Genomic DNA, 22,943 nt, shown 5'->3' on the forward strand with positions numbered 1-22,943 from the left:
CTAGAGAGACTTTGCACACATGCAGCTTTGTGAAACTGAGATAAAGAAAGAAGAACTAAAATATTGTTTTAAAAGACTAAGCTAACACACCTACACACACACACAATGGGGAAAAATATGATCACATTGACCTTTTATTTTTTTAATTTTTATAAGGTTTTTATTTATTTATTTCGGGGGGGGGGGGGAGCCTCACGGAGTGCTGAGGCCCATGCAGGGCCAGATCTCATGACCTCAAGATCCTGACCTGAGCTGACATCAAGAGTCTGATGCTCAATCAACTGAGCCACTCAGGAGCCTTTCATTAACCTTTTATTTTATTATTTTTTAAAGATTTTATTTATGTATTTGAGAGAGAGAGCAAGAGAGAGAATGAATGGTGGGAAGGAGCAGAGGGAGAGGGAGAATCAGACTTTCTGCTGAGCAGGAAGCCTGACTTGGGGCTCCATCTGAGGTCCCTGAGATCATGACCTGAGCAGAGGCAGATGCTCAACCAACTGAGCCACCCAGGTGCCCCCTTATTGACCTTTCAGACAACAGTTACTTTACTCCAGGCTCTGTACTCAATAGTTTATAAACTATTAGTTAGTTACCAGAAAGAACTTTGTAGAGGATACAAGCCTTGAGTTAGGTCCCGGTTGTTGGTGAGAATTTGCCTGGCCAGGAGGAAGACAGGAAGATAGTAAAAACGACAGAAAAACTAGCAAATAAATGAATCAGGCCTACAGCCCAGGTAGAGAAAAGGAGAGAAAGGATGGAGAATGAATTGAAACGGAGAAGCAAAAGACGAGATTGGCCATAAACTAGTCATTTTGGGGAGCAAAGCATTTATACCTCTCATATCTTGGCATTTTGATGAAATGCCTTCATTGGAGACAAAGGAAGGCGGTGTGCATTACACGGCCTTTCAAGATGGACTCAGATGTCGAGCGTCAGGAATCCTACAGCAAAGGTCACACTGATGACAACGGGAAGCGCTCCACCCCAGCCACTGTGTGGGCCCGGTGGAGAGGGACCAGGGTGGAGGTGGTGGAGGGCACCGTCCATGGGAAGAGAGTGGTTAAGTCCTGCATGGAGCTCCGCTCTGCCCTCCTTCCCTCCGGGTGCTAGAACCCAATCCAGGGCCTGGGAGTGTCTCCCCAACTTCCTCCCGCAAAGCCTGGGAGAACTTGTCAGTCGCAATCAGCCACCAGCGTGGGTTCCCCCAGCCAGGCCAGCTGGCAGGAAGGCTGCCAAGACAGCAGATCTGACGAAAGAATTCTCAATCACATTTACATGTGCATGGTGCAAAAAGGGAAAGGAAGGGGGGGAAGCCTCTCCGGAATCCAAAAAGAAAGTCACTAACTAATCCACCAAAAAGAAAAAAAAAAGAAGAAGAAGAAGAAGAGAAAGAATCAACCACAGATTTGTCTCAGATGTTTTCAAATTGCTGTCCTTAAAAGCTCTGCTTCCCCATCTTCCTCCTCCTCCCATCCGTCCTATCGCCCAAAGAAAGTCTCTAATTTTGCTTTAATTTGTGCCTTGGTTGCAAGAACAAAACAGAACGTCACTGCAGCTTTCCCCCGGCCCCTCCCCTCGGCCCCTCAACAGCTGCGCTTCCTCAATGGCCTGATAGAGCCCTTTCTCCGCCATCACTCCCTATTCTTTGCCAAGCTGATCCCCGGGTGGGCGCCAGGCCCAGGGGCACACTGGGAGGGGGGAACCCCGAGAAGGTGGCATCACAGTCACACCCGCGTCACCCTTGACCTCTCTGGGAGCCGGGGCATCAGGCTTCGGGCTTTGGGGGGGGAAGAGCAAAACGTGAAACGGGCCTGGGGCCGGGGTGACGCAAAATGCACTCTTGCAAACTGACAGATATCTCAGGCACGGTGCCAGGACCCTGGGGGCAGTAACAAATTTGGGTATTTACATCATTTTTGGAATAAAAAATAAACACACACGGCCTCCTTACTTCCTCCTAATTGAATCCCTTCCAAATATCAGATGACACATCGTTTCTCTGTTGCCTCCAAATGGGACACGGGGTTTTGTTCTCAGATACAGCCCTGGCTTGAACCAGACGGGCCCTTGCTTAGAATCCTTTCTCCCCGCTCCCGCGGGAGGCTAATTTAAGTCCCCCTCCACGGCCTCCGCCCCTGCCTCCGCCAAGGATGAGAGTTCAGAGGAGCTTCTAATTAATCTTTGTAAATTGCTCTGTGATCCTGGGATATAAAGGCAAAGTATTATTAGAAAGTGCTGGCTGGGTTAGTAGCCGGCCGTAAAAATCGGATGCTGACCAGCTCACTTTTCATGCTGCAATTATTGGGAATGGTTGCAAGTGGTTTTATGCGATGGGCACATCGTAAGTCCTTAAGAAAAGCACAGGGCAGGGACCGAGGGACGCACATTTGTGACTCCGGGCGGGTGTCTGTGAAGAGCGAGCTCTTGCCTGGCCGGGTCGGAGGTTGGCGGGATCCAGCAAGGTGTCACGGGCCTCTATGGGTAAAATCACTTGGGACTGAAACGGACCCTCGAAAGAAGAGGTCCCCACCTGATTAGGGGGAGCGGATCCTCCTTAGGACATCTAGGCCGACACCCTTGGCACAAGTGAATATCTCTGTTGAGGGGGGAGATGAAATCATTTCTCAGGGGTTCGTCCACGGGGTTCATGCAAATCAAAGAAGGGAAGAGATGCCTAAGAAATGTAGGATCAATAACCCTTGATTTCTCAGCCTCACCCATGACTTATTTCTGTCCATTCACAAAGCTTTAGCTGAAAACTCCTGCCTCGGAGTGGTCGCGTGATGTGAGAGGCAGGACTCTCCTTGCTCTCTTTCTGCACCTATATCTGCACTAATCAGATATTAATCCACCCCTCCTAGGATATTTGGTGGAGTGACTAATTAATGTTTAAAGAACGCTCTTTGAACACAGAAAAGCACGGTGCCTGAACGGAAGGTGCGATCACTCTTCCGAATTGCACACTTGCCAGGATGATTCTGGGGGAGGCATCTGACCTTCAGAAGAAAAATACCCAATTACTGCCGTTTGTTTATTATTTCATGTTAAAACATTGTTAACACAGACATTTCCCCTTAATATTTTATGAAGAAGATCTCTAAGACAGATTTAATATTTTAATATCTATTTGCCACGAGGGCTAAAGAATTAGATCATGAAAAGTATGTACTGTGTGCAGGCGGGGGACGGTTGAGTGGGAGGATGCGGGTATGAGGCTTCGCATTTCTCTGAAATGCGTTAAATTCTAAGTGCAGAGAGACTGTCTTCTCCCGTCTCCAGGGCCAGCGGGACGGTGTTCCGCTCAGGGGGCCCAATCCAGTTGGAAAACCGCATAATCCGTCCCGTTGGAACTGCGGCTGTCCTCACAGCTTCCCAAGCGCTACGGAAATAGGCTGGCGGCGCCTTCGGGATAATCAGAGGCAGCGGGAGGGGGGACCCGCGCTGCAGAGGGGACGTTGATGGCCGCAGAGCCCGTGTCCTAAAGGAAGTCCCTCCCGTTAGAGTCACTGAGGACCTCAGTCAGCAGGGCGCGTGGGCCTCGATTCAGGGACTGGAGGCTAAGAGACTAGCAGACGGGGACGGGGCATGTGGGCTTGCAGGTGACCTGCTCCGACGCAGCCGTGTCACCGCAGAGCTCAGTAAGTCTGAGAAGTGATGACTTTTGGAATTTGGGGGGGGGGGGGAATCTGTACAACAGGACTGTGGGGGCCGGCAGGGGATTCGTGACACTGATCATTACGGAGAACATCAAGGTGTGTATTCCTGAGTATTCAGCCTGTACCGACAAGTGTCCTGAGTGCTTTGAGGGCATTATTGGGTCGCTCCTCCCACCAGGCCGGGTCAACAGGACTCTCTTTTTCAGATGGTGGAGCAGAGGCCCGTCCCGGGTAAAAACAAAGCAGACCGCGGCGTCCGCGGGGAGCTTGGATTTAAAATGCAGGCAGCCTAACTGCAAAGCGTGGCTTAGCTGCTAAGTTAACTTTAGCAGGATCTTACTTAAATTTAGAAGTGCAGCTACTGCTAGGATTCTATAAAAAGCCTAGGGGATTCATTTACATACAGTTAGGGCTCACGGCTGACAGGCGGCTGCGCTGGTCTCTTTCTCCATGTTTCGCATACGCGGGTCGGTGCCAGTTGGTGTAGATTCAGTCCATATTTCCCCCTCAAGGCTATTCTTGAAGATCATTTAAAACAGATTTCACTAGCACGGGAAACCCCTCAAAGGTAGATCGTTCCAGCAGTAGCACTTTCTGCATTTTAGGGGCTGGGGACAGAGCTCAACCTGAGAAAAACTGGCTTTTTTGGGGGGGGAGATGTGGAGGGTGGAAGTAGGATGGGGTAGGAAATGCCCTGGTAGGGCTTTGGATTTGCTCAGGTAATCATTGGGGCCCCCTTCCCACCAAAAAAAAAAACAAAAACAAAAACAAAAACAAAACAAAACAAAAAAAACAGAATTGGAGCCCAGTCTAGAAGGGGATTTTGAGATCATCAGGATGGAAAGGCTCTCCACAATAATGCCAAAGCCTGTGCTCTTTCTGGACAGGGCAACCTCTCTGGTGAGTTAGGATGGTGAAGGCAGCTTATCTGTCTCCCTTGAGGAGAGGCAGCGAGTAGACAGCGCAGGCTGCCAAGAGGGTGGGGGCCCAGGGAAAGGCTGCAAGTGTGATGTCCAACATCGACCTAGATCCTCGTCTCTGAAGTACCTCCCCTCTCTTACTGCCATATGACCAGCCTCTTTGGGGAACAAGGTAAAGACCAGCATCTACAGTTGGGGAATGACATAGTAGAGAAAGCATCAAGGCTGCCGTTGGGGGGGGGGGGGCGTGGGGGTGTGGTCTGAGCAACAGTTAGGGCCGACCCATGGAGGTCCACAGAGAGTTAAAAGATGAGCAGCCTCCACCCACCAAAAGGATGAGAGCCCCTCCTCACGTGGTTCTGTGACCAGGAAGAAGAAAGCATGGCCAAAAGACTGAATATTGGGATTTTTTTTCCCAGAAAGAAATAATATTTTCTTTGAAGATGCATGTGGCATTCCCAATGGCACATGCTCTTCTAGCAATGACCCAGGGCCTGACTATTTTCTAAGATGTTACTGCCCCCCAACCCCGGATTGTTTGTTTATACCCTGACCAAGTGTGACCCTGTTCCTGGCCTCTTAATGGCCACCATGACTTACAGAAGAGGGAGTCTTTGCTGCTTCCCCTGTGACAGTGGTTCTCAGGGTCCATCCATAGGACCTACGAGAGGCCAAATGCAATAAAACAGCAAACTATATTCTTTAATTTCTCTAGGAAAAGTAATCTTACAAATGTGGCAAGCATGGTGCAGAGAGTAAGAGGAATTGCTAATCTACATTCCTGATTTTGGACGTAAGATGAGGAAAATCTATGTCCCCATTGCCAGCACCGAGATGGAGGGGCTACAGAGAAAGGTTAGTTCCTTACAGACTTCTGCCTCTCACCTGACCTCTCCTTGCATTAACTCTTTCCACCTGTCAGGTCACTCTGCAAACAGGCCACACTCCTGTGGGCTCTCGGGCTTGTGGAGTAGCCCTGGTCTATCCCCGAGCCCTAGTGGAAGGGGGCCTGGCCTTTTGTCCTCTTTCTCTCTGTCTTTCTAACGGATCCTGGTTTCTCTGTGCCTCTAGCATGATCTATAGCTTCCCCCAGAGGTCAGGGGCGGCAGGTGGGCAAGCGAGGTCCAAATCACTGTCCGTGGCCTTACGGCGCTCGTGTGTAATCACAACTCAGCCATATACCATAATGTGGCCATAAAGACCTCAGAACCACAGTATATGAGAGTTATGCCTGAAATGAAGTCCAATCTGCGATAAAGCAGCCAGCATTAATGCCACAAATACGTGACAGCGGGCAGAGAAATGACTGATTGGGGATGTTTATAAATATAGGAAGTGAGCTGCTGGTGGCGTCCAATAGAGGGGGTTAGCAAAATGAAGACAGATGGCGGCCGATTAGCTCTTGGATTCCTTGATGGCTGCCAATCCACACAGAGAGCTCCAGTGTTCAAGTTCATCACATGGCCCTCCCCGCGGGGCCCTCCAGGTGCGTTACACACCAGCTCCACCTCCCCGCTTGCTGTAGGACTACAGCTCGCTTCTCCACGGCTCCTGCAAATGACAGCAGGCCACGATGTGGCCCAGCCCAGCCATTCCAAAGATGGCACGCTGCACTGGAACCAGAGCCAAAACCCTGGGATTTACTCAACTGACTCATAGTATTTTTCATAAAAATGTGGAACACTATGTTTGGGGAAAGATTTTAAAGACCACAGCTAGTCCAACTCTCCAAGCGGTGTAGACAGGCCCGGGCTATCTTTGCCCAGCCCCTGGGAACCATGGCCTTTCCAAGGTAGAGGTTCTCCTTTCTGTCATTTTATTGACTCTGAATTCAAGAGTTAAAGATCTTACCCTAGAGCTCCCATCCCCCGGTCCTTGGTAGCATGTTGAGCAAGGAGTAGTCACCCTTCCTTCACGAGGCAGCCCTGCAAATATTTGAAGAGGTCTTACGCCCGTGTGTGGACCGGGCCTTGGTTCCCCCAGAGGACCACTGCAGGCTCTAACGTCCTTTGCTCACACCACACACGTGCATGTGGTTCTACCATCCTGGCCTCTTGAAAGCTCTCAAAGTGTGGTACAGGGTAGTTAGGGTGGCACTCCAGGTGTTGTCCGGACGATTCAGAGTTAATACGGTGCTCAGAAATGTTCTTGTTCTACGTAATATGATGGGGGAAGGAATCCCACTCTTGTAACTTGTAGGAAACTAACAATTAGTAAAGAACAGTACATTTTTTCCCCTCTCCTTTTTCCACTCTAAGAGGAAATTCTTCTCCAATCCATCAGCCTCCTCCCAATTTCCAACCTCTGTGCCCCATTGTTCCTCAGAGCAGGATTCAGACCAGAAACGGTCCACACGAGGTTCCACCCTGCTTTCGTCTCTGTAATCAATCCTGGGCTCAAGCAGAGGTTGAAAGTGCACCAGCCTGATACCTGGACCTCTCCATCAAATGTTACCTTGATTGGGACTCTGCATTTCTTTTGATTGCTTAAATTCCATTTTATGTCCTCAAAACCCAGCTTACTCCTTGTTGGGCAGACCTGACTACCGGCATCCTGTCTTTCTTCCTGTGACTGTCTTGCTAAACTCCCAGGCCTTGAGATCTCCAGCACAGGGTGTTCCGCTTGATGCTACCAAACTTCCCTCCTCATCCCTCCTCCCTCTATCAAGCTGTGCACCCAGCAAAGAATGGTCCAAACAATAAATACGCCCTGAGCATTATTGGACTGCATCTGCACCAGAACCCCTGAGGTGGGGAGCTACTAATACACCTTCATCTTATAGATGCAATACTGGGGCAGGAGAGGGTAAGAAGCCTTTAACACACAGCTGGTAAACTACAGAGCTTGTATTTATGCCCATCAAGTCTGAGCCTAAAACCTGGCCCCTTAAAGACCACATACTGCAGCCTCATGATGAATGTTTTCAGAGAACGAGTGAAAGAATTATTTTGTGTGCCTGACTCTGTCACTGTTCTCCGTCTGGAATCGTTGTCTGCTCTGACCCACCACCCTTTCCTACAGCCATGCCCTGTAGAGGCATTACACCTTCTCCTAATCCCATGTTCCAGTACTCAGTCTACCCGAAGGACCCTCCTGAGGAACCCCTACCTCCTGCAGTTAGTGCCTGAATCTAACATGAGATATGACATAAAACTATATTTGAATAATGTGCTTTTTGAACCTAATTATAAGATATTGCATTTCCCTCCGTTAAATTCCATCATCTCAGCTTTGGCTCATTCCTACAGCCTGACAAGATCTTTCTGGATTCGATCACCTGATAAATTTGCTTTTCCTCCCAGTCATGTCATCTGCAAATTTGGTAAGTGTCATCTCTATGTCTCCATCCAAGTTGCTGATGGAAACATTTAATGATACAGGACAGAGCCAATGTCCTGTGTATCCTGGCAGCCCACTGGCTGACATTGATCAATTAGTTGTTCAGCACCTGTTGGCTATAGTGTTCATCCACTCACTAATACACCTAATTTTACTAGTCTTCAGCACAAATCTCTTCATCATTCCAACAAAGCTATTCCAAAAGGCCTGTGAAATGCATTCCTGAGATATCAAATCGCTCTGTCTGCTACATTTCCCTGGAAGACACTGTCAAAGCAGGAAATGAGGTTTGTTTGACACGACCTGATATTAATAAATCTAAGACCGTAGGAAATCACTATTAATCCACACGGTGCATTGTAGGAGTCTAAAGAACACCCCGCACCTTCAGCACGTTGACTCCTAAGCTGCCTTTGACGGAGTCCTAGATTCTCTTCGAGGTGCTCCAGAGGCTACTGTGGGGGCCCAAGGAGGGTGCTCCAGAGGCTACTGTGGGGGCCCAAGGAGGGTGCTCCAGAGGCTACTGTGGGGGCCCAAGGAGTGTGCACCCAGCCCCTTCCTTCTGAGCAGCTCTGCCATTTTGCTATTACAACAGCGTCCTGTTTCAGATCCTTCTTGAAAAAGTGAGATGCAAACTATAATTTGAAAACTATCTCTTTAAAGGAGGAATGCAATCTGTCTGTCTAGAGTCGTCCTTGATTGCGCTATATTGACTGGTGCTTGGGACACTCGCTTTGCTAATAAAATCAAGACACCATTATCCACATTCGCTCGGTGCCTCGCAGAAGTGCTATCAGAGTTGATAGATAGCCTTAGGACAGAGCGACTAAGCAAGTCCATTATTGAAATGCACACATCTAAATGCCCAAAAGAATCCTTGTCATTTTTTCCCTGAGCGATCTGCTCAGAGGACGCTTCTCCCATTCCCAAACATTTATTGAATGCCTCCTAGCTACACGGTATTTTCGAGCACATAAATTTCTTCAGCTCTTACAACAAACCTAATGAGGGAGATACGATACTTCCTGTTTATTGATGAGGAAGCGGATGTTAAAAAGAAGTTAAGTAAGTTGCTTACGATCACCCAGCCAGTAATCAAAAGAGCCAAAATTCAAACTCTGTTTCGATTGATCCAAAAGTCCTTGAAATTTGCCTTCATATCTCATGGGATATGATTATCAGTGCATCGAGATCTAATATTCTTGAGTGTTGACAACGAGCTAGCCACTGCGCTGAGTGTTCATGAAGATTATCTCCTTTAATTTCACAATAGCCGTACCACTGGCGATATTATTATGTCTAATTTTGTAGGCAAAGATGAAGACCTTCCCCAGGGTGGCACAGCAAGAAATTGGCAGAGCTAAGATTCAAATCCACGTAACCTAACTCCAGAGACTGTGCTGTGAAGAATCATGCTATTATTTATATCAGGGCTCATCTTATTATCAAACCTGACACAAGCAGGTGCCCACTGGCCATTCTTTCAGGGGTCTTGGAAGCGGTATCTGTTCCCCTGAGCTCCCCTACGTGATTATACTGTTAGAGAGGATCTTTTTTTTTTTTTTTTTTTTTTTTTTTTTTTTTTTTGCTTTTGAGTGAGGCATTGTCTTATGTTTAAATGGAAGCAGTCTTTGTCAGTCAGTACAGATTTGCTGTGAAGTAGAGCCTCTCCAAAGTGTCTAGTTGAGAGGAGAACATTGAAAGATCGGGGCAGAAAGACAGGTAAGCTTTGATAATCTTAGGGGTGAAGAACAGGGCAAAAGCTCAGACAATGTGTGGAGGCAGGTCTGGGCCACAGCCCCAAGAAGTATGGAACAGGGCACTGTAATAGGAGGGGACCAGGTACTAGGCCGGCTTTACCTTCAGCACGTCTAGTTACAGACTAATCCTGCTTCTTTTGAAAAATGACCCCTTAAATATCCACATCCTGCTGTTTCCTCTCGTCTTTTTCCAACTGTGCTGGAGAATAGTTGAAAGGGATGCAAGCCTGTAGAATACGTAGCCAATGTGAACAGAGCCATGCTCTGAAGCAGGGGGATTTCAGTGGTGTAGCTGTTATTTATGGTCCAGGGGCCGGCTCCCCCCCCTCCCCTAATTGGCAGGAGAGGAGTCGAGGGAAGGAAGCACAAATCACAATGGCTTCCCCCTTCCAGCCCACCGTCTTGATACCACGTAGAAGGCTGGCTTGCTGCCCACGTATATATTTCCATTGCCTATTGAACAGAAGGGGAGATAACGGTTCTGAATAGCATCAGACAAGGAATGAAATGAAATTTTAACCCAGGTGATGTACGACGCGTCGCTCTCCTCCTCCTGTTAGAGTGTATTTGCTGCTTCAGATAATTCGGCTGGAATCCACGGAGTGGCCAGCAAGCCAGGAGGCAGCAAGGGCAGGAAGGCAACATGAGTCACCAAGAGAGAGATGTGACCTAAGGGACGGTCTAAACCTAATTTCCTGTACTCCGGATGCTTTCAGAATCAAGAGAAAGCCAAACCATCGTCACCATCATTGTATCATCATCACCACCACCATCATTATTACTGCTATTATTTAATTCATTATATTCTAATGAAATAGGGGAATAGGGTGAAAGCTTGAGGAACAGGCTGACAGTTACAGAAAGGCCAATGCCGATTCAATTGTTAGAACTCGGAAAGTCACAGTGATTTGATAATGAATCAAGGTTATTTCATTAGCTATGTTACTAAGTCAGAATGTACTAATTTACATTACTTCAATTTTTCATGCATCTTGTTGAAAAGAGCAGTACCGAGCGTCTCTATGTGTTGTATACTGTGATATCAATAATGCCATATAGAGTTCTTGGGTTCCAAAAGCATGGCAACTGGAAAAGAAAATAAAGTAAGTGCACGTACCCCAAAGACATGTACTGTAGGAATATTTTTAGAGAAAAGAATTTCACGTAATAGTGAGAGTCTCTTCCCTGAAGCTGTTTAAACCGCATCTGCATACAAGCCTGTTAGTCTTACCCTAACATAACCATGCTTTCCTTGCTGCAGTCCTTCTCAGAGCCTTTATTTTGCAAAGCCACATTGTGAATCTTTCGGAGGAAGTTTGGTGTCCAACAATCACATAAACTGGTGAAGTATAGAGCCCGCTTCCCCCTTGTCATTAAAGAACCATCCCCAAGCAGGGACGGATGGTCTGGGAAACCATTTTGGGAAACCCTGCTGAAGAGCGTGTTCTTGCACAGATTGAGACTGATGCTGCTCGAGGTCCCTTCCGAGTCTGAGAGAAATCTGGCCACTGGGCAGGTGGGGGCCTCTTTGGAGTGGGGCGGGTGACCGGGGCAGGCTTGCTGCTACCCAAACAGCCCCAGGGCCCCGTGGAGTGCAGAGACACCTCTCTTCTCTCTTGTGACCAGGAGGCTGCTCCTAATGCAAATTTGGGGGAGGAAAAAGGACTTTCCAGGAGGGATATGGCTGTTTCCTTTACAAGGTCCAGTCCTCTTCCTTCGACCCTCTTGTTCTCCTTCCACCTTCTTTATCTCTCTCATCCAGGGCACTAACCCTCTGTCACGAGAAAGGATCCTAGCGGTTGGTACGCAAATGTAAATCTGCATGTGTGTGTGCATACAGGCAGACACGTCCACGTCCACTGTCCCACACACACTCACACACTCATGCACACTCGGTTGCGTTGCTTGGGTCCCTCCACGTGACCCACTGGGTCTACCACAGGCATGGATTCCCTCAGTCACGCTACATAACCCTGAACAAAACATATCACCACCGCTCAGGTCTCCGTTTATGCAACATAGAGTCTATGAATGATCTTTTTTTCCCCCAGGATGTTGAGAGAAATACAGTAGTGGACACAAGGGGGGTTTAAAAGATATAGTGCGGGGACACTGGGTATTGCTTTCGGTTGTGTTTCATGAAAAAGACAGGCAGCGATACCGTTCCCTAAATCACAGGCCTCACTCTTCACCTATAAACTACCCAGAATAAAGCTGGCACTTCACCATCCCTTGGTTTTCAAAAGGCTGAACTAGACTGCCTCCCCAAGCACTTTATAGGACATTCGCATAGTCCAGGTATTGGCCATCTAGCTTCCTGCACCCCCACGTCTGAATTAAGCCCTGACATCCATATGCTGGAGCCATAAACAAAATTTCATGACAGAAAGGAAGAAGAAGAAGAAGAAGAAGAAGAAGAAGAAGAAGAAGAAGAAGAAGAAGAAGAAGAAGAAAGAGGAGCCGCGAGCCTTCATCATGAAGCTGCACGAATCTGCTGTGGTATCCTATGATGGGATCACATCCAGTGGCTCAAAGAAGAACCCCCTGGGAATGCGAATGTTCCCAGGAAGGAAATACTTTTGAGTCTTTAGGAAAAAAAAAAAAAACAACTAGAGATGGGGGTAAGCTCGTTCTCATCACCAGTATCCCCGAGATAATAGAGTAGCTTGTCTGCAGCTTCGGCTTCTTTAGGAAAAAGGTCCCCAGGATTTTCTTGGGAAAAAAATAATGCTACTGGATATTACTCTAATCAGGAAAGATTTGGGGGCAGGATAATTCTGATGAGACAGAGGGTGTTCTGTTGGCTAAAACGACCTGTATTTATTTTCCTCCCGGCTTCTGTCTGCAATCTCAGGAGAGAGGGCTGACGGAGGGAGAGGACCTTGGCGGAGCTGGGCCAGCCCCGGAGAGGCCCTCAAGTCCCGAGCAAGACGAGCAAGATGTAGAGAAAGGCACGGATTCTGTTTGAAACCAAACGACTGGGGGAAACTGAAGTGACTACTTTCAGCTGAACGGAGCCCTACCTGCTGCTTGGGAGGCCCTGCCTTGGTTTCCTCGTCGTCTGAAACCACCACCCAAGCTCATTTGCACCAGCTTTCCAGCGTGAGGCCGTTTGGGTGAAATGGTCACCCATTCCCTTCTTGCAGGAATTTTGCAAACGAGGGAACTGGAGCTCAGGGATGCAACGAGTAGAGACAGAACTGGAAGTCGGGTTTTCCTGATGCCAAGGTAACACACGTGGGTCCGATTTTGCTTCTAGCTGCAGGGCTGCAGCTGATCCCAGCACATCCCCAGGCCGGTTGCTGGTTCGGATGCCTGGGCACCCGGGGAGGGAGAGGGTGCTCGGGGCCCGGGGTGGGGGAGGGTGCACTGAGACCTTCCAGTGGGTCCCGGGCCTCAGCTGCACCCTGTCGTGCTGGCTGCGGAGGCCGTGGGGGTGCAGGTAGATGGACAGGAGGTAACAGCCCGGGCTGCCCAGGGCCCTGAGCGCTCAGCCCGGCTGCTGACTGGGTGCCGGGAGCCTGCTTCTCATTCCACGTGTGTCCGGGCATGTTCTCCTGCATCAGCTGGGGAGAGGGGGACAGCATGAGACGCTAAAGTCTCCGTCTTCTCCTGATTGGGCTCTACAGCAGGTTTAAAAGGCTTTGCCTGAAAGGGAGAAGCGTGTCACACCTTAATAGCCTCATTTCTGGGGCGACGGGGGCTTTTTAAACTCCCCGAGCCTCGGTGAGGATGTCTGAGCTGCTTGCTTTGTTTGTCTCCTGCGTATTTCTATTCAGGGAGCCGTCTCGGGGAAGTCTTTCATGGAGCGCACAGCCCTCCAAAGGGAAAGAGGAACATGCTGTACATGAACATTCGTGGCAGCTGGAATTTGTCACAGCGAAGATCAAAAAGCACAGCCAGGTAAAGGGAGACAAAGGGAGGGAAGCAGGGATGCGGGAGACGGGCACGCCCAGACGGCATGGAGGGGTTGGAAGGGCAGTGGACACACTCGGCTCTGAGACTGGTCCCTTTGGAGAAGAACCGCGGCCAAGAGCTTTCTTCTGGGGCCAACGTGTCCCATTGCTCTGGGTGTCGGAAGGACCCGGAGGCCTGGGAGGTCCCCACTGTGAGCCCGCGAGCCAGGCTGTGCCCCACGGCAGGGCGCCTCTGACTGGGGGGCTGCTCTGCACAGGCCCCACGCACACTTACGTGCCAGCCAGGGCCCGGGGACGGCCCTCCGTGTTTGCCTTGGCGCGTTCCGGTGTACGGTTGTGACAGCAGTCAACGGGTGTCTGTCTACCTTGTTTCAAATGGGCTCACACGGGGACTTAGGTTGTGTTCGGAGACTGCCCAGCCAGCTGTGCCACCCCCAAGGCAGGACGCAGGCATTGCAAGGCGGCATCCTCCTAGGAAGGCAAACGTCGCCTCTCCCGGGGCGCTCTCTTCCTGCTGAAGCAGGACCACCAATGAGGAGGGTCCTACCCCCACACGACCTCTGAAAGGCCAAGGCCCCGCAGCTTTCATTACACAGCCTGGGAGGCGGAGGCGGCCTTCCCCGAGCTGGGATCGGTTGCAGAGACGGGACTCAGCACCCTCCACCCCAACTTGTCTTTCCACCCTGCATTTTTTTTTAATTTTTATTTATTTATGATAGTCACAGAGAGAGAGAGAGAGAGAGAGAGAGAGGCAGAGACACAGGCAGAGGGAGAAGCAGGCTCCATGCACCGGGAGCCCGACGTGGGATTCGATCCTGGGTCTCCAGGATCGCGCCCTGGGCCAAAGGCAGGCGCCAAACCGCTGCGCCACCCAGGGTTCCCCTGCATTTTTGTTTTTTGATTATTTAACCAAGAACATTAACAGAACAGATGGGTCCCCCGGGTCCCAGCACGGTTCCTCCCGCCCAGGCCTCTCCTCGGACCACGGCACCAGAGACATCACGTGGGAGGGCACAGCTGTGTCTAATACCCCACCTCCCCCTGAAGCTAACCGTGGAGATTCCCTCTCACGCCTGCCTCCTTGCCCAAGTGGACGCTGAGAACGTGGACGCCTCCATGCGGGACTCGGTTCCGTTTCCAGCTAGATGACCTTGGGCAAGATGCTCAAACTCCCTGAAAAGTGTCAGATTTTTTTCCTGGGTAAATTAAAACAGGCATAATACCTACTCTGGAGGATTTTTTTTTTATTCCCATTAATATATGTAAATGGTCAGGTGCGACGCTTGGAGCCCCTGCGATGCCGGTTCAACGGGAGGCTCTTGCAGGCCGAGGAAGGACTCCGGTTACACCGTCGACTCCTAACACTTCCAAAACTAGGGTTAATTAGTTACGGGACAGTCAGTACTTGCTGAGCACCTGCTGTGTGCTGAGCCTCACTTGAAGCACCCCTGACAACCACCGAATGAGGCGCTTCTAGTTTCCCTGTTTTAAGCACGAGCCCTTGGAGACACAGAGCAGCTGGGTCAGTCACCCAAGGCCACAGAGCGGCACTGAGACTCAGCCGTGGCTCGCGCCCACCGCACGGTACTGCCGATGGGGCCTCACTGACTTGCTCGGTGGCCTCCTCCTCTGCAACCTCGTACCTACCGGCTGAGCGCAAACCGCTCCGTCTCTCTCTCTCTCTCTCTCTCTCTCTCATTCATTTCTGAGTCGCTGTGCTTGGCAAGTAAGACGCGATCCCGTTTCTTGAAAGAAGGGTCATCACTTTCAAATGATCATCTTAGCCTGCGTTCACCTGGGGGTAAGCGGTCCTGCAAACTCACGACCTATGAACTCATCCCTTTAAATGCATTTCTTCCAAGGTTCATCTAGAGCCTCCGGGTTTTAGATACATTCGGAATCTGTGAAGAAGTCCTGTTCGGCGTACTCTTGAGGCGTCATGGGTGCCTCATCCACCTGTTTCACGTGCACTTTCTACCCCAAAGGGTCTGAATAAACTGTCAGCAGCCGGGTCTGCTCCGTCAGTGGTTTCAGTTGCCTTTCCCAGGCCCACATTGCTCGCACCGGGTCAGAGAGGCGGGGGCTCCGCTTGGGCAGAGAGAGGAATCCTACTGGGGCGAAAGGCAAACAAACTCTTCTTGGAGGGCATCGGGGACACGGGCGCAGAAAGGAGCTCAGATCTGGAGGGCTCCCCTGTCTGGGCCCCGGCACCCCAAGGGTCCCTGTCACCCCGCGCCGGGCCTTGCACTAGCCCATCCCTCTCACATGGACGCCCCTCCTGCGGGTCTTCACAGAACCACGTCTTATGCTCCCACATCATGTCCTCTGAGTTCCCCGCGTGAGGCCTCGCACCCCTTACCCCTCTTGGTTTTGTCTGCTGTGCATAACGCTCTGAAGACATCTCGCGTGCTTATGTCTGGGTGATGATTAGTCTGTCCTGCTCATGCTGAGGCCTTCTGCTCCAGGGATGCGCGGCCCTGAGCGGGCACACAGGCCATGGTGCAGGAGCTCGAGGCCTAGCTTGCCACACGCCTGGATCCCCCCAAGCAGGGTGAGCCCTTGAGATCGGGGGCTGCTCATCGCTGTTGGCCTTGCACCTCGCATGCCTCCAGTTTGAGAAATGCCTCAAGAGACAAGTGAATGAATTGCTGAAAACTTGGTTTTGACAGCAAAGGTGGAAGGGAGGGCAGTGGGGAGCTGGGTGGAAAACGGGCAGGCCTGTTCCTGGAACAGAGTTGGTGGCCGGGGATAGAACCAAGGAGCAAAGAGGGCTTCTGGAACCCAGGTGAGGAGTAGAGGAAGAGAGAGTCCAAGAACTCCACCCACTTCATAATTTCCTAGAGAACCTGGGGGATGTGCTGATGCAGAAGAACAGGATGACAGCCCCCGGAGGCTTAGGTCCAAGAAGCTTCCGGAGATTCTTTGCACGTTGCAGTGAGAAGACCCATGGGTCAGAGCCTCTAGAGAAAAGATCAGAGAGAGAGGGACGGTGAGGCAGACTGAGGGACTTCTACGGGGAATGCAAGAATTACCGAAAGGAAAAGCCCTGAGGTGAGGCAAGCTGCGGAAGCCTGCGGCTGCCCCCGGCAGAAACGGCGGCGGCCGGTGGGAGGCTCGGCTGGCTCTCGCGGGACGGCGTCTGGGGCTGGGGAGCGGGAGCAGGAGCCCCTCCTGGGTTTCTTGGAGCTGGAAACGTTGAGCAAGAGAAAGACCTGAACCCTACGTGGAAATGCAAAGGACTTCCCGTAAATGACAGTGGGAAAACAGGGAGTACTCGCGACTTCGGACGCACAAAGCCCCGACTTGATGCGACGACACAGATGCATCTTAAAATTGTCATGTTATAGTCAGAAGAGCCAGACACAAAGGACCACATATTGTCTGATTCCACAAATCCGAAATATCTAGGGTTGGCCTAGTAGTCAGCCCGCGACTATGAGCACACGGCCGGGGCCAGGCTAGCACCGCCGGCGCTGCGAGTGGTGGTCAGGGATCCCGGCCGCTGGGACCCCGGTGACATCCGAGTCTGCCCCGCACCGCCACTCAGCCTGGGCCGTGCCATTGTTCCCGTTCTGAGGCACGGAAGGGGATCGAGCCGGGGAGCATTCACCCAACCGAGCTGATGTGGGATCGTGTCCACTTTCAGAATCATTCTCGTTTCTAAAAGCACAAGTAGAACTTTTTGAAAAAAAAAATTTTTTTTTTAAGATTTTATTTATTTATTCATGAGAGACACACAGAGAGAGGCAGAGACACAGGCAGAGGGAGAAGCAGGCTCCATGCAGGGAGCCCGACGCAGGACTCGATCCTGGGATGCCGGGGTCACACCCTGGGCCGAAGGCGGCGCTAACCACTGAGCAACTCAGGTGCCCCTGAAAAATGTTTAAGGTTCATTGTATTGCTCACGACGTGAAAGGATACTAGGTGGGACCCTAGCAGTTCGGAGAGGTGGGGTTTTTTGTTGTTTTTGTTTTTGTTTTGTTGTTGTTTTTTGTTTGTTGGTTTGGTTTGGTTTTAATGGGAGCCAGAGTTCTTTGAAATGCCTGTGCCCAGACTGGGGGCTCTTCCCAAGACGCCGACCCCAGCCTGTGCCTTTCCTGCCGCTGCCCCAGGCCGGGGCTCTGGTCACGAGGACGCAGGCTGCTCCTTCCGAGACAGACGGGAGCAGAGCATGAAGCCTCTCTTTCTTTTTTTTTTTTTTTTTTTTTTTGGTTTTGTTTTTTCACACTGTTTCAGTTCGGCCCCAGCCCCCCCCTCGTTTCAGTTCGGCCCCAGCCCCCTCCACCCCTGCCTTGCTCTGCCCACTGTGAAGGCCATACTCTTGCTGAGCCGTTTTTCCAGATCTACAATGTGGGGCTCTCCCTTCCGAAGCCTCTTCCATTCCAGGTCGTACCTGGCAGGACTTCTAATTGCAGACAATTGATATTCTACGGAGCATCTTTGGAAAATAATCTGCAAACAAGAGGCTGTGGGCGCTAAAAGTCTCTTCCTCACTTCCTCTTCTCCCTCTATCTTTTGAAAAAATAAAATAAAAAATAAACACAGCTTACAGCTTAATCAAAATACAACCCGAGCAAGAGCAGGAAACCTCAGCACGTTGCCCGATGGTATTATCCTTTTAAGCGTTTTATTAATCGGTTTAACGTTGTGCTGCATCTGGCTGAGGGGTGCAAGGGGCCGACAGGACTCCTCGCATTTCAGGAGCTGGCACGCCTGGCTCATCCACAGAATGGCCGGGAAGGAGGCCTGCCCTTGCGAAGCTCGAGACTCATCCTGGGTGTAGGACAGGCTGAGCTGCAGTTCCGCTCTTGGGGTGCGTCCCACTTGCACCCAATGCATGCGCAGGCATGCACACCTCATGTGCGGGCAAGCCATGACCGCCTCCCGGAGAAGGAGCATGAAAAGCAGAATAAAGGAGTCTCTGATTTGTTTTTATCTCCTTCCATTAAGGAGTTTGTCACACATTCTGCAGGGAAGACTCGCTGGCCGGCAGGAACGCACGGATGCCTCTGTCAATGAAGCAGCGTCGTGTGAGCTCCACCTGGGTGGCTGGACGAGTCCCCTAAATCGTTGATCCCTCCCAACACCACAAGCGCTGTGATAGGTCTTATCAGGATTGTATTGACTGCATGAGACATGGTGTGGAGCACTTTTCTTTTTTTCTTTTTTAAGATTTTATTTATTTATTCATAGAGACACAGAGAGAGAGGCAGAGACACAGGCAGAGGGAGAAGCAGGCCCCATGCAGGGAGCCTGACGTGGGACTCGAACCCACGTCTCCAGGATCAGGCCCTGGGCCAAAGGCGGCGCTAAACCGCTGAGCCACCCGGGCTGCCCTGGAGCTCTTTTCTTGAAGGGCGTCACGTCGGATGTCCACACCAGGAACCCACTGAACAGGTTGGTGGTAACACCGTCTTCCACCGACGCTGCGCCTTCATCCCCAACCGCTTTGGTTTGGGTGCACACAGCTCCCTCACCCCTCACCACGACCTGAAGGCAGCGCGCAGGCAGGACTCCCCGAGCATGTGGACTGCTCGGCACAGGGACCTGGACCCTCCCTGGGGAACGTCAGCGGGGCGAGCAGCCCCTGAAGTGGGCCTAGGGTTCTGCTAGAGCGGAGGACCTCCGGATGACCTCAGCAAGACGCGTCAGGTCAGGTCACGCTTATCAGAAGCGATAAGCAGAGTTCCACAGGGATTCAGGGCCTCACACAGATTTCTCAGATTTTTTTTTTTTTTAGCACATGTGCAAAATAAATCAAATGTCTGATTAATTTTTACTCTCAAAATGTGCAACGTAGAGTCACTCACTGGCACACACGTTCATTCATTAAATATTCGTGGAGCGCCACTCAGGGCCAGGCACTGATCTCAGTGGACTTTTCGACCAGAAGGGGAAGGAGCCACGAAAAGAGAAATGCTCAGCCCAGCACGGAGAATGCTGACGATCGTGTCACCCCCAAGGCACCGTGGCAGCTCATGGGAGGAAGTGACAGGCCCTAACCTCCCATCGGGGACGGGAGACGGGGCGGGGGGGGAGACCCAGGAGCATCCTGGGGAGCAGACCCAGGAGCATCACTGAGGAGGGGCTTGACTCCGGCCAGGAACACTGGGTGTGTCCTTCCAGACAGAAAGTGGAGTTAATGTGACTCCTGACAGAAGGACAAGCATGAAGAAAGGCCCCGAGGAAGGGAATGTGACATGGCTGGGAGATGGGGAACGTGTCATGAGGCTGGAGGCAGACTTGAGAGGAGACGAGAAACAAGCGGAGAGGTGGGTCTGCTGGAATCGGCCGTGACAGCCCCATGCAGCGGTCAGATGGCTCCTGACCACTCAGAGTCCTTGTCCTTCCCACCACACGCGGCCTGCCAGCGTCCCCGCAGGCCCTGACGCCCCAGAGTTGGTATGGACGTGCCACGGGGCCACTTTCTGTGGAGGCACGAGTCACAGGTATCTGCAACACAGCAAAACACAGGCGGCTCCGGTCTGGGTTATGTGCACCTGCAGCCGCCCCGGAGGGACCACAAGAGGTCGATGACAGAGGGAAGGCATGTGTGAGAATATTCTTGAAAGAGGAATTGGGAAGAAAGGCTCAGAGAGGAAAATGAGAATAAAAGTTGGGAGCTGGGGGTGACGCTGGGGCTCACCGCACAGGACAAAAGAAAGAGGACGTGAAAAGCTATTTTTCTTTTGTTGCTACTTTCTTCCTTAGAAAAATGGAAATAATATTGACCTTGGAAATCCCAAAGCACATGCAGAGACAAGGGGGCCATCAGGACCGAGAGAGCCTTGCTGGTGGCCCTGAAGCTCAGAGGAGGTTGCAGCGTCCCCCGGGGGACACAGGCCGATGGGACTTGCTGTGCACCCCAAGGTCACAGGGTCGGGGCAAAGCAGGGTCGGCGACGCAGCAGCTGTGGGAACCGGGGCTGCTCTGAGAAGCAGTGCAGGGCACATCCTGGGGGTTTGCTGGAGGGGCTCTGAGGGCCTCGGCCTGGGAGGGGGTCATGGGGACACCATTGCCCGTGCCCGCCCGATGCTGTTTGTCCCCACGGAACACGCGGTGCACTGTCCTGCGGGAGGGGGTTCATCTGACACAGTAAATTCAATGGATGCTTTTAAAGGACGGGGGCCCCGGGTTATTTGAAATCAATTCAAGGATGTCGTCCGAAGTCTTGGTTCTTAAAAACACTTGGCCTTTGGCCTCAATGTGGAGCCCAAGGAAGTGTCCAGAGCTGAGGGTGGGCTGCCGCAAGGGTGGCAGCGGAGGGCAGTGCAAGGGCCAGGGCCCAGGGCACAGGGGACCGGAGCACAGTGAGCGGAGGGGGTGCCCGGCCCCCCAGGCTGACACCTCCACCCCCCCAAGCTGACACCTCCACATCCCCCAGGCTGACACCTCCACCCCAGAGAGCAACACAAAGGGACAGGAGAGAGGACAGGATGCCCAGGAAAGACGGCAAAATAGGAAGATTTCCTTGCAGCCTTCCCCTGAGAGGAGCTGCTGGAACTTCCAGCTACACAATATTGTCCTTGACAAAAGGTAAATTTTTTCCCCCACAACCTGGCAAATTTGCTTGGAATTAAAATTAATATTTTTTTTTCCTTCAGAAAAGAAATAATTATTAGCCTCAGCCACCAAATTGGAGTTAAGGCTCTAGTGATATAATAATAATAATTTGCACTCACACGGATTCTTTCAAGCAAAGGTCTCGGAAGCTTTGCCAAACATTAATTAATTAAGCCTCGAAGATTCCCCCCAGGAGGCTACCTGCTATTATCTCGGCTTTCCAGATGTGGAAACTGAGTCTCAGGGAGGTGAAAGTGATTTGCCCAAGGTCACTGTGGGAATGAGAAGCGAGACAGAGATTGAAATTGCAAAGGCTGTCCCCGTGCCCGGAGTTGGGGAAGCTTTTGGCGGCTTCTCCCTCCGGGGTGCTGGGGTGCGGGGGTGGGGGGGGAGGGTGGGTCTGCAGAGGTACGGCTGGGGAGCTGCCTGGCGCCTAATAATGCATATGTGGGGCCCAGAGAATTTCAGTCCGCTGAGCACGTCTACAGTGGCGGGGAAAGGCTCCCCAAACTATCAATTTTCATTTGCAAGACTCAGGCTGCTTGTGACAGACCAGAGCTCTGCTCAAATTCAGACACGAGCAGTGGGGAGGCGGCGGTTCGGGGCAAACAGGCCCAGGAAACGCTCTAGGGACAGGGCCAGGTGCCTGTGGCTCTTCCCGGGCTTGCTCACACCTGCCCCCCGACCCCCGCTCCCCACACAGGAGGCGCAGGTGCAGGTGGACGCTGGGCCCACCTGCCCCATCTCCTGCAGTGCCCCGCCCGTGTGCACGGCCTCCTCCGGAACCGGGTGGGAGGCTGTTTGCAGGGCAGAGCAGGACCCAGAGCCTCTCTGCCTCCACGCCTGGTTTAGCAGCTGACAAACACCGTCAGTGAGGTCCCCACCCTCTCCACCTCTCCACGCATTCCCCCCCCCCCCCGTCCCATCTTGGGTGCTGCTGACACATTTTGATATTTCCTCGTGAGATTATACTTCACATAATGAATCTGAGTCTTCAGTTCTTCCTCTCCTCCCCTCAAAAGTCTGCAGCTTCTGAGAGTTTATCTGCTGCGAGATGAATCGCCCAGAGACTCCTGGTGCATCTTTCTTTACACTGTCCCTCCCCGACCAGGATGAGAAATAGACTTTTCCCTCATCCATCATAAGTCAGCCTGACAGGGCTGTCACTCCCCAGGCCCGGCTCGCTGTATCATCCCTCTCTCCGTCCTGCTTCAGTGCGTGGCCAGCTTGCTTGGGAACAATCAGACCTTTATGAAAGACTTCCAAGGGTAGTAGAACCAGACCCCGAGATTAAAAAAAATAATAAGAATAAAAATAAATAATAAGAAGAGGCAAAAGGGAATTTAAAAAATAATATAAGGGAAAGTTATTTCCAAATTTCTTTTCTCTGGGGGCTATTCTGTTTAAACAGGGTGCGGTGAAATTCTAATAAGTTCAGTCTTTTTCCTGACGTGTTATCAATCTTCGAACCTCCCGAGAGGGTAAAGGGCAAATCCTGCTTGCCTGATTTTGCAGGTGGGGACATGAGACCAAAGGAGGTGAAGAGGCAAGGTTATGACGCAAGGCCAAAGGCATTAGGGGAGGGAGAGGAGGGAGAGGCCACGCAGCCACGGCCCTTGTGGGATGGGAAGAAGGGATATAAGTAGGGTACCGACAAATTGTTCTATCACTCCACCTCCTGCCTGTCTCCCAATGGAAACGGAAAGGAATAAAAATAGATTTGGATTTTAACAGAGGAAAAAATCCATTTTTAATGCTGAAGCAAAAGGTCGCTGGACTGGAAGCCAG

The 22,943-nt window shown here is 51.4% G+C and overlaps 1 protein-coding gene across 6 annotated transcripts in view; it reads right to left on the reverse strand.

The window, feature by feature from the left end:
• NTM (neurotrimin) overlaps positions 1 to 22,943 on the reverse strand; it is a 930,011-nt gene that overhangs the window by 723,926 nt on the left and 183,142 nt on the right. The window lies entirely within an intron of this gene.

The sequence above is a fragment of the Vulpes vulpes genome, chromosome 12 (assembly GCF_048418805.1).
Source record: "Vulpes vulpes isolate BD-2025 chromosome 12, VulVul3, whole genome shotgun sequence".
Lineage (NCBI taxonomy): Eukaryota > Metazoa > Chordata > Mammalia > Carnivora > Canidae > Vulpes > Vulpes vulpes.